The sequence below is a fragment of the Physella acuta genome, unplaced genomic scaffold, assembly GCF_028476545.2.
Source record: "Physella acuta isolate Inbredline_101_S28 unplaced genomic scaffold, ASM2847654v3 ptg000716l, whole genome shotgun sequence".
In the NCBI taxonomy this organism is placed as follows: Eukaryota; Metazoa; Mollusca; class Gastropoda; family Physidae; genus Physella; species Physella acuta.
Window position 1 is genome coordinate 187,316 of NW_026732234.1, and position 15,362 is coordinate 202,677.

A 15,362-nucleotide genomic window follows, 5' to 3' on the forward strand; every position below is an offset into this window, starting at 1 on the left:
AGACTGGGGTAACTACTGCATCAAGATGTTGATATACTGATTGGGCCTTTAGGGTGAACCAGTCATGCGTATCACCCGGTATCTATAAAAGGGTGCCTTAAATTAAGTTGCGTGTATAAATCTTAATCATCTTTTTTAGGGAGACCGCGGCATATGAGGTGATAGTGTGGTCAGTACTATGTCCATTCCATTTTATTTTCCCTAACGTGTATTATGTGCCCATCAGAGCTGGGTGGGCTCAGGGACATTCTACTGCCTTGAACTCGGATTCAAACTCGCGAATTTCGGGTTTAACAGTGTCGCGATCTACCGTCCCGTATTGTGCATTAATAAAGGGAATTAACCATTGCATTTTGATATTGTCAAAAATATATTTCTAGTTACCGGTGATGAATCTCACCGTACTAACTTCTACAATGCAAGCTGCTTATTGTTACGTCGTTACTTTTAGTTTACCCATATTGGTTGTAGCCAGTGGCAGATTAAGCTTGAGCGGGATCCCCGGCTGAAATAGTTTGGGGGCCGTATATATATATATATATATATATATATATATATATATATATATATATATATATATATATATATATATATATATATATATATTGTATATTTATATATAATGTGTGTGTTAAGTGAAAAACAATAAAATGCTAGTGGAAATACGCAAACACTACAACATAGAAAAAAGGAAGTCAACTGATGGGATTTCAGCAAAATGATTGATATCAGATGTAAACAATATTAAAAGCTGTAGAAAATCAGAACATGGTCACAACTGCTAACTATTATACAGGAGCATGACGCATTTGGTAAAGGTATCACGACAAAGAATGGAAACAAATGAGCTCTTTATGGTAAGAGAACCGCATGTAGCTTTAATTATAAATTGTTCGTTGTTCAAAGTCGACGCATTAAAGAGCAATCCTAAAATTGCGCATTCAACCCAGCCACTGACTTTTGCTCATCCTAGCTCCTAAAAAGAATGAAACAATAATGATATAAAAAATAATCTAAAAGGGAACCTGTACAAAAATTCAGAATTGAATGAAAGGCCAGATAGCAACATATCTATGTTAGAATGCGTTATGTGATTTAAATATTTTAATAAGCCTTATACATACATATATATATATATATATATATATATATATATATATATATATATATATATATATATATGTATATGGTTGAGAGAGGCTGGTCTGTTATGTGGTGAGACTGGTCTGTTGAGCAGAGTTTCTTCCAGGCATCTCTTCGGGGGGGGGGGGGGCAAAGCCCCCCCCGAAAATTTTTTACCGCCCCCCCCCCGAACGAAATGAAATTTATATAATTTATATAGAAAATATATACTTTTAACAGTGTCCGCCCCCCCGAAGAAAGTTTACCGCCCCCCCCCCCCCCCGAAGATTTCAAGTGCCCCCCCGGAGAAAAAAGTCTGGAAGAAACACTGCTGCTGAGAGAGGCTCGTCTGTTGAGAGAGGCTGGTCTGTTGAGAGAGGCAGGTCTGTTATGTGGTGAGACTGGTCTGTTGAGAGAGGCTGGTCTGTTGAGAGAGGCTGGTCTGTTGAGAGAGGCTGGTCTCTTATGTGGTAAGACTTGTAACGGGCTATTTATCTCGGGTATTTATATATATATATATATATATATATATATATATATATATATATATATATACCCGAGAAAAATAGCCCGTTGAGGAAGGATACAACGGGCGCTAGGTTGATAGTGCTGTCTATTTTTTCTAAACTAAAACCAAAACCAAAATCACCACCTTAATTCAATTTAACCGGAAACGAAAAATGATATTGAAAACGGATTTTTATCCAGAATCGGTACTTTAATTTATACAAAATATAGTCATAGGCATATCCCTAAACCATGCACCTAATCTCAATCATGACAAAAGTCGTATTTAGAGTTTCTTTCATGCTCCCCCCCCCCCCCCACACACACACCCCAAAACATGTCTATCGTCCCATTCAACGAAATATAATTTTATACTTTTTCCAGTACCCCCACCCCTCTCCGGGTAGGAAAAAGTCTGAAAGAAACACTGGTCGCATTTGTAGATCATACAAACTAAAGAAAGAACCTGGGCGGGGCTTCGCCCTACCGGAAGAGATGCATGAAAAAAACTGTGCACGCTAAACACTTTTTAGATTAGAAAAAGTCCCCCCCCCCCCTCCTGAGAGGAAAAAGTCTGAAAGAAACACTGGTGTCGCGATTAGCCACTACTCGAAGAATTGCATGAAAGAAACTCTACATGCAAACCACTTTTTATATTAGACACATGAATTAGGCTGTAATTTTATTATAGAATATCGATGTCGACATTTTTTTTAGTTGGGGGGGGGGGGGGGTTGGCTTAGACGTTCTTACGCGGGGGATGGGCTTCCCCCCTACCCGAAGAATTGTATGAACGCAAACCAATTTCAAAATTAGACAAAATTGGCTTTTTAATTCAATGTTTACTCGAGAATCAATGACGTCATATTATTGTGTGCACTCCCCCGGCTTTAGGAATATTTTCTACTCTTTACTGTATGTGACGTCATATTTCGTTTTTGTTTTACTATGAAAGTTTTTATTTTGCTTGTGTTTTCTCTATAGCGTTCTTGTCAGACAGATAGATACACAGACAGCGAAACTATTAGTATTGATAATATATATAATATATATATATATATATATATATATATATATATATATATATATATATATATATATATATATATATATATATGCCTTGCTTGCGCATTGATGATTTCGTCCTATACTAACACATTTCAGAATTTAGCTGCTAAAAAAGCGTGATATAAATTTACAATTTTGTGCCATGGTCAGACTAATTTCGTCTGTACAACCTTACCACATTCAATCAATAACAGTATTTATCTTACTTGTAGCGCTGATTTAAGTATCACCATAAAAAACAGATCCAGTACAGGTGTTCTTATTATTAATTAAGAACGATTATTTTGGTAAATGTGGAAACTATACAAGGCTATTTTATCTAATTACTGATTGTCATAATTGCCTGCTTTAGATATAATTGACAAATACATTAATTAATTAGTAACCGATATTGGAACATTATCAGTATTCATTATTTATTTTCTAATTAACAAAAAAAGCATTACATGTAATAAATGACACATTCTCCCGTATTTGTATTATTATTGTTTTGTATAGCTAAGATGCTGTGTTTTGAACAAGTCAAGAATGTTTAGATACTGCTAATACTAAGTTGTTTTTACGGTAAACAATATTCAATGTTAAGATTTTAAAGATTTGTACACATGGCAAAACTTTCTAGATATCTCAAAATTATAATCTACAAATGTAAAAAAAGCAAGGCATGAGTTAGGTTTGAGTTCTTCACTTGTACTAAGTACCTACTATCTAAAATACATTTGAAAATAATTACATTTTACCACCTATTTTTATTAAAACAAAGAGTATCTGTGCATAAGCTAAGCGTGAATATATTATAGATCATAACGATATGACTTAAACACATTTTACAACTTTTCAAACATAGTATATCACTGGTTCAAAGGGATAAAATTCAGACTTTTAAATGTATAGACTTTTATATAGCCTGGTCACTAGCGATCAGATCTCAGTCGAGTGTATTAAGACTAAACAATAGTTATCATTGTGGGAAATTACGCTCGTAGATTTGTCACTGTTGCTTTTAAGGGGTCGTCCAAAAAATGACGTCACACTCGGAGGGGGGGAGAGGGGTTGGTAATTTTGTGACGATGTGTGATGAGGGGGAGGGTTCAGATGGTGCGACGTCACACTTTTTTCATTTTAAAAAAGAAATGTTAGAAAACGAATTTTAAACGTTATTTCGCGTTTTAGAAAACTGTTTTAATAAATTTTAATAGGAATTGATTAAAGTACTCTATTTTGACAGATTTCAGACAAGAGTTTGGAAAAATATCGATGTTTTAAAAAAAATTCAACTGCAATTTTGAGGGGGGGGGGTTGTAGGCTGAGGTGTGACGTCATTTTAGAGGGGGTGTCTGGCTTTTTGTGACGACGTGTGACGGAGGGGAGGGGGGTAGGTAAACATCGTCCAAAAAAGCATGACGTCATTTATGGATGACCCCTAATAAATTGTACATGTTAAATAAAGAAACATGGTAAGCCTACTTTTGATAGTTTTGCCCTATAAGGATTTTCTCCCATTATTTCTTCAAGTGTTTCTTCAAGTAATCAGCGACTCCTAGAAGTTTCGTGGGATGTCCTATATATGTTCTTATCGCGTAATCTTTGTCGGTACAAACGTCTGCCACTCTCGCGACTAGCCCGAGTGTCCTGGGGAAACTCAGCTTCTAAGAGACGGAAAATATAACATACAGCTTTTTAAAAAAAAGTAAAAATTATATCTAGCTCAATTCAACGAATTGCGATGTATTAATTTCCTAATATCTTGATCAATCTTTTAGACGTTCCATTTTTGAAGCCAAATCTGAAACTAAAATCCTGCAGAGGATTTGGAATTAACCGAAAATTTTCAGTTTGCGTCGACTATTTGCAGCTTCACCACATTCCATGAATATGTTAACTTTAAAAAAAAAATTATAACATTATGAAAAAATAATAGTTATAGAATCAATCATTTATTAAATATTCAAACATTAAAGAAAAGAAAACGTTTAATGGATTGATGGCTTTACAGAGTAACAGCTTGCTTTTAGAAAAGAAGCTTCTAAAGATTTGACACTTTCTTTGAAATATAAAATACGCCTAGCAAATAAAAAGGTAAATATGTTGCAGTCAAAGGTAAATAACACTGTACTGTAAGAATTCTGATGGATCAAAACAACAGCTGCGAGCAAATCCCGGTAAGAATGCAAATGCTTTCAGAAAATCTTAAACACTCTTTTCATATATAAAATGCGCTTTAGTAAACTTAACTCTGTGTCTCGAGTGTGACTCATACTACTTTACGAAAGTTCGTGGGTTTTCATTGCTAATATGTCGGTGGGCGTTTTACAAGTCACTGTATTCTAATAGTTTTGTTGGCACACAAAGAAAGTAGTTAAAAGTGATAATCATAAATTGTGATGGTGTTTCATATACCGACGTCTCTCCCCCGGCTTTTCTGTATTAGTAAGTGATAAGAATCAAATATTAATCAATAACAGATTCAAGTGTTATAACAGAAAACATTCTTTAAAAAATGTAACAACCCTGTAAAAAAATTGTTGAATTCAAGTAAAGGTATTTAATACATATTATAGCGACCCATGCTTTTAGTTTTAGTTATTTAAAGAAAATAATTTATTTTCTTATTTTTAGTGCTCTATAACATACAAGTTTGTTATTTTAAAGTTTTTAATGATCCAAAATGAGTCAAATTTTATGTCAGATTGCATTGTGATTTGGTCTTCACCAACTTGCTAAGTTTAAGAGAAATTGGTCGATTAGAAGTGGTCGAAATTTTGCTCGCCAGTTTAGATCAATACAAAGAAAAGATACAAGCACGTCGATGCAAGCTCAATAAGAGCTTGTAAAAATGTCCTGTTGGTAGAATGGTTGCATGGTATATTAATACATGGTGCATGGTCCTTAAGTAGCAAAAATGTTCAATATTCGACACAGGCTTTCATTGTCTTCCGTTATCTGCCCAACAGCCGTTGTTTGTTCCACTTACCTCAATATTTAGCTATCAACGTTTGAATAGTTGCTCCTTGCATCTCAAATGAGATTTTATGTTAACTCTATTTATAAACTTGTATTCAGTTCTTAATGTCTGTTTGTTGTTGGTTTCAGTTTTTTTTATGGCAGAACTCGCAACTCAATTCCAACGCATTTTTATAATGCTGTTTCTTTCTAACTTTACAGAAAGATTCATCTTTGAAGACAACGCAATAATGTTGTATTTTTAATTTAATTTTATTTTCAGATATCAAATCGTCATTATGGCAATATTTTGTTATGAGATATATAGCACACATATGTTGCCGCAGCTACAGAGTTAGTAAAGTGGATAGGGTGTGTCTCGTTGGACGAGAAGTCCCCAAATATTTTTATTAAATTGTTAAACAGAATTTATGGCAATACTTAACCAAATCTATGGTAGAGAATAACAATAATGGTTTAATACATTAATGATTACAGTAAGTACCAATATAGAAGAGTTAATGATTTTGGGTCTATTATTTTTTAAATAAAGTTTAGGGGAATGATCTCCCATAAACTTTTGCGAATATTCTTATATATCATTTAGGGAGATTGAACTTCCAGTGCAATCGGGTTATAGAAATATTTTTAATTTAAAAAAAAAATTATTTTGTACTTAAAAAAGAATTGCACACCAACTACCAAATGAACGCATACAATATATGTCTAACAGCGCGTAAAATTAGTATTTCACAAAGAAACATCGATTCATTTTTTAAATGTAAATCAAACATCTAATTAAGTCACACTTTATGTCACAGTTCATTGTCATTGAGTCTTTACCGACATGAAAAATGTGAACGAAATCGGAGCATACAGAAATAATGTAAAGCATCCTGTCTCTGGAAGTTACTAAAATGGGACGGATTCAAGATAATAATATAGTATACCTATGTATAAAATGTAATCAACTAAATTAAATGGTACTTTCGTTATCGGTAGTTAAAAAACCGAAACTGCACTCAAATGATCGTGTTCACAGACATAATGACAAAATGTAAAGTATCAAAATTTGTCAAAATCTCTGTTTAATTTTTTGACTATTACAATGTGCTTTATGTACAGTATATGATAAAGTAGGGAGGTGTAAAACGGCGAATACTGTCAAAATATTTAATAACTAGTTTGCAATGGCGTCCTGCTGTATGAAAGCCTTGAGTGTACGTAATCACTCACGGTATTAGTGAGGTAGAACACACTTCGGTGACAGCCCAGATGTCAAGATGTTAAGGACGTAGATGGGTGCTCTTGGGATTACAGTACCGCAGGGGCGCCGCGTATGTCCCTGTATCGGTTTAATCATCGAATGTTGTGTGCCACCGTGTCAATATTGTAGGGTGCTACTTAAAACTAACGAGGAGCTATAGTGCTAAATGGATAACCCGGGGCGCCAAAATTGTTCCATGCCGGCGAACGCACCTGATTCAATTTGGTAAACGAGAATAACACCCCATCTTATCTATAGTTTATCGAACAGTTTAAAACGAACGTAGACGCCATAGAGCTCACGGGAAAGTTCTGGGCCCCAAATCGGCGCCCGTGCGCAATTGAAATTCTCAACAGCTTCCCAAAGTTTCATGGCGATCAAAGGGTGTAATAATGCATACAAAAACAAATACATTCATAAACACACACAATTACTTTCATATATATATATATATATATATATATATATATATATATATATATATATATATAGTATATAAAGTTCAATTCTGTATGTACATATGTAACAGACCTGTTATTACAAAGGAATATAAGAAAATAATAGACTTAGTGTTATACATCTAAAGTGCTCATCGTCTCAATTAATTATTTAAAAAATTAATATTGAAGAAATTTCATTTTTCAAACTTATAGTGATAATTTTTTAGGTTACTATAGTCTTTAACTGAATGGAATCCGGGCGTCCTCTGGCGCCCCGACAGAGTGCTATTCGGCGCTCCGGGATTTTTACTGTTAGTTATGGCGCCTAACTTTTTTTTTAAGTGATTGCAAAAGACTATTAATAAGTAGAAATAATTTAATCGTTTACTAAGTTGAATCAGGCGGTTTCGCCGGCATCCCAGCATGGTGCGATTTGCCCCCCCCCCCCCCCCCCGTGGCTAGACTGTGAGCGCTTTGATTTAAAGTTTGTGTTTGTGTTTGGATTAGGGTTTTGGATTTGGGTTTGTTTTCGTTCGATTTTTCGTTTGCGGTTGTGTTTGTGTTTTTTTTTTGTGTTTTGGTTTTGGTCGGTTGTGGCTATGGTGGGCAATGCCGGGTATACGCTGGTTATTAAACACACATGTCATGGTCCTTTACAGATAGGTTTTTTCACTTAGGCCATATATATATATATAGACTATATATATATATATATATATATATATATATATATATATATATATATATATATATATATATATATATATATAAAGCAAAAATGCATCATTACTAATAAGTAGAAAATTAAACATGCCAGATTTCATGAGTGACTAATGCTTTTATTAAAGAAAGGCAGTTTGTTCCATTTTTTCAAAATCTTGTCAGTGCATTTTAAAAACTTATTATGATTGCTTTTTGTAATCATTTTATTCTAGTTGATCTTTGACCCTTTTAGCGCTTCTTCAAAGTTTTATTAGCTTGGACTGTGCATGCTGTCAGAGTAGGATGATGTCATCGTCAAAGTAGAGGGCGTCATGACTTCAATAAATACTTGGATATCCCGTGTTCTCTCCATCTCTCTTGTTCTCTATTTTTCGATCGATTTTCCAATATGACTAAGCGCTCTGAATTTGTGCGGATTATTACTTGCTCTGTCATGCGCACTTGTGACTTACCACAGATGTGCTTTGTGTGTTTGCGAGTGCTATGGTTTGCCCTGGTATGTGCCTCTGTGTGTGTTTGTCTCTGTGTGTGTGTGTGTCTGCGTGTGTGTCTGCGTGTGTGTATTTACCTATATTGTACTTGCTCATGGATCCGTGAATGTTAATACTTGAAATACGCACGTAGCGGGAAAACGAACCTGACGCAAAACAAAGAATGTAAAAACATCCTAGGCGGGGCGAGGAATAAAATCGCTGAAGCATTTCATTTTGGTGTGTCATCATTTTTAGCCTAAAGGAAAACAAGTCAAGCAGAACGTTAACGTGTCACTTGGGCATATAGATGCTTTTAGAAAGCGCTAAATTTAAAGCTAATCTAAGGCGTAGCGAGGGGGGTGGGGTGGACAAATTGAAAGTTTGAGGGGGGGGGGGGTGGGGTGCAAATAAAAATTTCGAGGGGGGTGCAAATCGAAAATCTGTCCCCGGGCGCCGGAAGGGTTCGCTACGCCTCTGTTAGTGCATGAAAGGATTGTAAACAGACGATCAAAATACATTGAAATTGGCTGAGATTTGTTAACCGGCCTAATGTTGAAGTTGTTATTCATGAAAATTAAATTAAAAAAAAAACCTACTATATATGGAAATGGAACAGAAATAGCACAATCATTTTTTTAATAAGAATATAAAATAGTGTAGAAATAATTAAATTAAAATTTAACAACGAAGGTGTTTTTCCTATTAGATATGTCGTCTTTTTTTTGTCTATGAAAAGATTTGTCCTCTGAGAAAATTTAGTGTGTTGGATATATTGACGTGATTTTATTTTTCTGTCTGCGATGAATTGTTCAGGGCTACCTTATCATATAATACCTTGTCTGAGATTTATGTCATGAGAAGTTTGGCCTGAGATAATTGTCTGTATGTCACGGGTTCCCAACCTGGGGGTCGCGACCCCCCTGGGGGTCGCGAAGGTCTTTCTGGGGGGTCGCCAACTGGTATACTAAACCATAATAATTTGAAACAAAACATACCTATTTAGAAGAATTTTTGAAATTCGACTTCATTAACATCACTGGAAATGTAATAGCGAAGAAACAAAGCGCACTGTACAAAGTTGTTCTCAGTCACGAATCTAAGAAATCTTCAAAACTAAAACGTCATTTGAGACGAGTCATTCGGAACACACCAAAAAATATATGGAGTTCTTTCGTCGGTAAGCATCAAATGAAGTCGCGATAGAATATGCCAAGAAAAAAAAAAACAATAGTAGAAAATCTTATCAAACGCTGCATGTACGTATATGTTAAATAACACATTTTATTGAAATTAAGCTTTCCCCATTGTTTGCTTTTCAAGTTGATAAATCAACAGACGTGAGTTCGTGTTCGCAGTTGCTGCTCTGTGTCTATATTCATGCGGATGATAACAAAGAAGAGTTGCTATTTTGTTAAGATAGCATGGAGAAAATAAATACATTTTTAAAAAAAAACGGGATGATTACAATGGGTTAAAACGGCTGTGGGGGTTTGTACGGATGGTGCGCCATCTATGTTTAGCTCAAAATCGGGCTTTCAGCAAAACAGAAAAGATTTAGCTCCCTATCCACTGCCCTAACCAATCGACATCAAGAGTCCATTGCTAGTAAAGTCGTAATTTATATAAAATCTGGAGCCTTCATAGAACTGAACTGAGGTTCTGCTCTTCTACACTACAGTACGCTGGCTGTCAAACGAAATGTTGTAAATTATGTTTTTGAATTGAAATCTGAAATCAAATTGTTCTTGGAAGTGCAAAGAAAACAAGACTTTTTGGTATACTTAAAACGACATAGAGTGGTTGGTGAGAGTAGATGTGTTCGAACATCAAGATAAGCTTAACCTGAAGCTTCAGGGAAAATGAACGAATATTATAACTTTCCATGATAATCTCGGGGCATTTTTATCAAAGCTGCAAAATCGGTAAAGAAAATAAATCTTTGAAATATTGTAAATTTAAGAAACTCTGCGGTGTGGTAGATGAATCTGATTGTGAGATAATTAAAATTTTGAAAGAAGCGATTTCTGGGCATTTTGAACCTCTTGAAAACGAACTGCATATTTCTCTGAGCTGAAAAAAGAAGAATCTGCATTTACGCATTACCCATTCTCTTCTTCCCTTGATGTTGCCAGCATTCCCGATGAATTACAAGATGAATTCTTTGATTTCCGAGTAAGATGAACAACTGCAGACACACTTTTGGTGTAGTATTCACCATTCATACTCAAACGTAAAATTGATTGACTTTTCGAGAATATATTTTCAACACTATCAACACTATTCTTCGATTAAAAACAAAATTAAGATAATTATAATGACATAGGTTGGCGATAACAAAAAAATGTTTACATTAAAAACTTAACCACGAAGGTTTAGTGAATAGTATGCAATTTTACTCATGCTATTAAAACATTTATCAAGAGTAGTTCACATTGAAAGTCTACTAGAAAATCTTATTTTAATAGTGCTTATTACTTTCCATACTAATTTCGGCTTTTTAACTATATGGGGGTCGCGGGTCACTTACTTTTTATAAAAGGGGGTCGCCACTCGAAAAAGGTTGGGAACCACTGCTGTATGTATTTTATATGAGAATTGTGCCCTAAGATAATTTGTTATGTAACCGTTCATCAAGCTAACGACAATTTATTTTTGTATAAAATATAGTCGAACTGTCTGTATAATAAACACGTTACATAAAGTTCGTTATCTTCATACATGTTTTGTATTAAAACGACACGCTGTGTGCACACTTAGGACCAGATCTATTTATACCCGCCAATGGCGAAGCAGGGTGTAGCAAACACACATTTTTATATCCCGCACAACATCTGTGTAGCTCAGTGGTCCTCAGATTTCATATAGTTACAATTATGGATTTTTTTTCCTTATTTCTACAAATATTCCTTCTAAGATATTGATAACGCACACTGTATTTAAACTACCTCTAAACTTGCAGTAAATCTTATTTCGAACGCGTACGTTTTTTTTTAAAATTATTTTCAAACGTGGCTTCTCGTTTTGTTGTGCTAATGATGACATAGTTGCACTGCTTTAGTAATCAAAGGCGCCCCTAACAGAATATTCTACTTCCCCCTTATGGTAAAAGCGCTTCTAACAGAATATTCTAGTTATCCCTAATAAGGGTTGAATCAATGTAAGATAATACCCTTTATTCCTAAAAACTCCCTGACATCTTTCGTATGAATTTCACCACGCAAACCATTTGAACCCTAACTTAAAAAATTAAATGAAATCGCAAAATACGACAGAAAGATTGTGGGAATGCCAAACACTCATGTCTATTTTAAGTTAGTCCTGAAATTCAATCCCAAATGTTTAGCGATCTTGAATATTTTAAAAGACTGACACTAAAAGTGGCTCGGATATTTTTTTTTTAAATTCATAGCTATGTCATTACATTCTAGACATTCTAGATATAGTCCAAGATTTACGTTTTTTTTTTAAATTTTGGTTACAAGCTTTAAATTAATCTAATATTTAAAGGATTATGCATACTATAAAAATAGTTCGACATTTCAGACCTAGATGCCAAACAAACAGGTCTTTTTTAAGCTAGTCCTGAAATTCAATCCCAAATGTTTGGCGATCCTGAGTTTTTTAAAAGACTGAAACTAAAAGTCACTCGGATAATTTTTTTTTTAAATTCATAGCTATTTCATTACATTTTAGATACAATCCAAGATAAAAGTGTTTTTTATCTTTGTTACAAGCTTTAAATTAAATCTAATATTTAAAGGATTATGCATACTATAAAAATAGTTTAACATTTCAGACCGATCTTGACCCCATTACGTAATATTACAGAATATTCTAGTTACATCTAATAATATAACCGCCACCAATAGAGTATTCTAGTCAACTCTAATGTAAGTGACGCTTTAAACAGACTATTTTAGTTACCCCTAATGTAAGAGGCGCTTTTAGAATGGATTTTTTAGTTACTCCAAACTTTAATTAAAACATACAAGAACAATCTGTTCCAGCTAAGAAAAATAGTAACAATTTAAGGGGATTTACATTGACTCCTATGGTATCTTAATTAACAATAAAGACAGGAAATAAAAAAACAAGTTAATAAAAAGTCTAGTGACAATTTAAGCGCAATTTCCTTAATTAATTTTTTGTGACCGAACGAATCACCCGTAGATGTTTGCCCCCCCATTTTCGTTTTCGTTTCTCTCCACACGAGCAGATCTGCGCGAGTCTGGCCAATGGCAGCGTGACGTTACCTGGGAAATACAGGAAGGAAACCCGGGAATTTTTTTGGCCCACAATCATCCTCGGAACTTGCTTAACATATTTGCTTTGGAACTAGTCCTCGATATTGCTTCGTTGAGGAGGAGATACGACTTAAAGACGACTTAAAGCTGCGGACACACATCCATCCATACATCCATCCATCCATACATTCCCAGAAATGACGAGTTAATAAACGCACTTCTCCAGAATGGAAATTGCGCTAAAATTCACATGGAAATAACTTACTAGTCAATGTGGCGTGTCGGATCAAAATAGTGCTACACACTTGTCAATATACTACAATGAAATATTACTTTGGTTTTCCCCAGCAATTTAAAAATACAATGTATTTTTGGGAAATGCCAAAGATAATAGCGAATTCCCCTGAAAAAGTTTCAGAAACATTCAAATTAAAAAATACGGACACAATAATTATTATACAGAAATTGTTTTCACACATGAGAAATAATTATTTAAAATTGTGTTGAGACACCTATTGCAAAAACTTTATTAAAAAAAGTTTATTCAGAACAAGAAGTATTGCGCATGAAAATTAGAAAGTACTTTTGTATTAATTAGCTTTATGTATTAAATTAATTAAATTATTGGTCTTTTTAATTAATTTAATTTAATTAACTTCTTGTTCTGATTAAACTGTTTTAAAGTGTGTTCTACCTCACTATTACGGAGATTAATTGGGCGTGTGCTGGGCGGTAGTGTGGGCAAACCGATGGTCCGACAAATACGATCCAATAAAATTAGCGCAGGCGTTGTTTACCTTTATATAACCCAGTTTTAGAAAACAATGCCGCAAATCTAAGAATAAATGATTGGTAACGCATTGATAACTTTGAAGGTTGGGATTACTCTTTTAGTGGAATTTGGCTATAAAAATAGTAGATATGTTTGTGACCAAACTGTTTTTTTTTTTCATAAAAACTTTACAAAAAAATCGTTTGCCTATAAGAATGTGATTTTAAATGATCAAAGTGTCAAAGTTTTAGCTTCAGGTATTTTAGCTTTTAGAACTGGTCTCCAATGTTCGTAGCATGGCAATTCTTTCGGTCACTCTATCACATACTTTTCTTCTAGCTTGTTAATATTATCTTCTTCATCAGTATCAATAAGTAGTTGTAATGCCTGAGATGCAGTCATTCTACTTCTTTTGTTGATATTTCGGTCTTTTGCTTCATCTTTTGCACCAACTTTTTGTGATGAAGTCGACGGCTGTGGCTCAGCTTATCGTTTCGGCGGCATTGCTACGAAATGAAAATACTTTTACTTTTCCTAAAAATCAAAGACATATGCGCAGTTTTAGTCAGTCTTCCGCTAATTATATTTAATTAGACGGTATACAGGCCGTTAGGAATATGACGCTAGATCATCGGGCCGGAAAAACGTCTTTTCGGACATATATGCCTAATGTTGAAGCCGGTTTACCGGCCTGGCGGGCTCAAAGGGATAACATTTTATAATGCAATGTAGTAACGTCATTGATTGCTCGACATCAGTCAGCAGTGTTTGTAATTCATAATCTAAATATAGACCTTTCCCCACAAGGTGGCGCTGTATAAATGTGCAGCAACCGCAAGCGAATCTTCAATCCTGCGGGTAATTTTAATCCATATTCTACAACTCATGACGCTTTTGTAAAGTATAACAGAACGTTTTACTTCTTAATTAATTGGTAAGTTTTAATAAAACGTTATTTTTTTAACAAAGTTTGTGATTTTAGCTTTAAACATAGAATACATAGTGATTTTCTAAACATTTGCATACAATGAAACTCTGATCTATCTTTATTATATATATATATATATAAAAACGCACATAAAATACATTGAAAACGCAACAGTATATAGATCAAACACTAAATCAGTATTTAAGTTCAAGCGATACATATATTTCGTTTTATATACAAGATAACTCGTGGAACCAATCATTAAATAAATAATGTATATATTAACTGTTTTCATTTTTCGAGTAAAGCTTATCTTCAACCACTCTCGTAAACGAGAAAAAAAAACTTAGTTTATGGGAATAGAACATTGCCCATACCAGTAACCAGAAAAAAACTAAAATTAACACAAAAAAAAACATCTACAAGAACAAAGTGGGTCAACAAAATGGCGTAGTTGAAATACTTTAAGTCCTTTGTGTTTCAATGTACGCTTGGTTGTCTTCCTACCTCGAGGGGAGGAGTAAGGGTGGACACTTGTAAACTATTTTTAAAAATATTTCATCCGGGGGAGGGGGAGATAATAGGGGGGGGGAGTAGTGATATTACTTTGGAATGGGGGGCACACTTCACTCCTCCCCGAAGTAAATACTGAAAGAAACTTCGCGCAGAGGTATTAGAACCATGATGTCTTATATTTTTATGGCGGTTTATTGCTATCTGCCTTGTAGACCCTTTCTACGTTTGGTTGTGAGGTATATATAAAACTTCCCGATTGTTCAATTGCTTTATTGAACCGAACCTCCGTTTTGATTTCTACAGATCGCGATCGGGAACCACCGAACATATTTCCCGAGGCGTCCGCACCGAAAGAGACC

At 34.5% G+C, this 15,362-nt stretch overlaps 1 pseudogene; it reads right to left on the minus strand.

Moving 5' to 3' along the window:
• Window positions 1-15,362, minus strand: part of LOC131949832 (peptidase M20 domain-containing protein 2-like) — a 34,074-nt pseudogene that overhangs the window by 17,554 nt on the left and 1,158 nt on the right.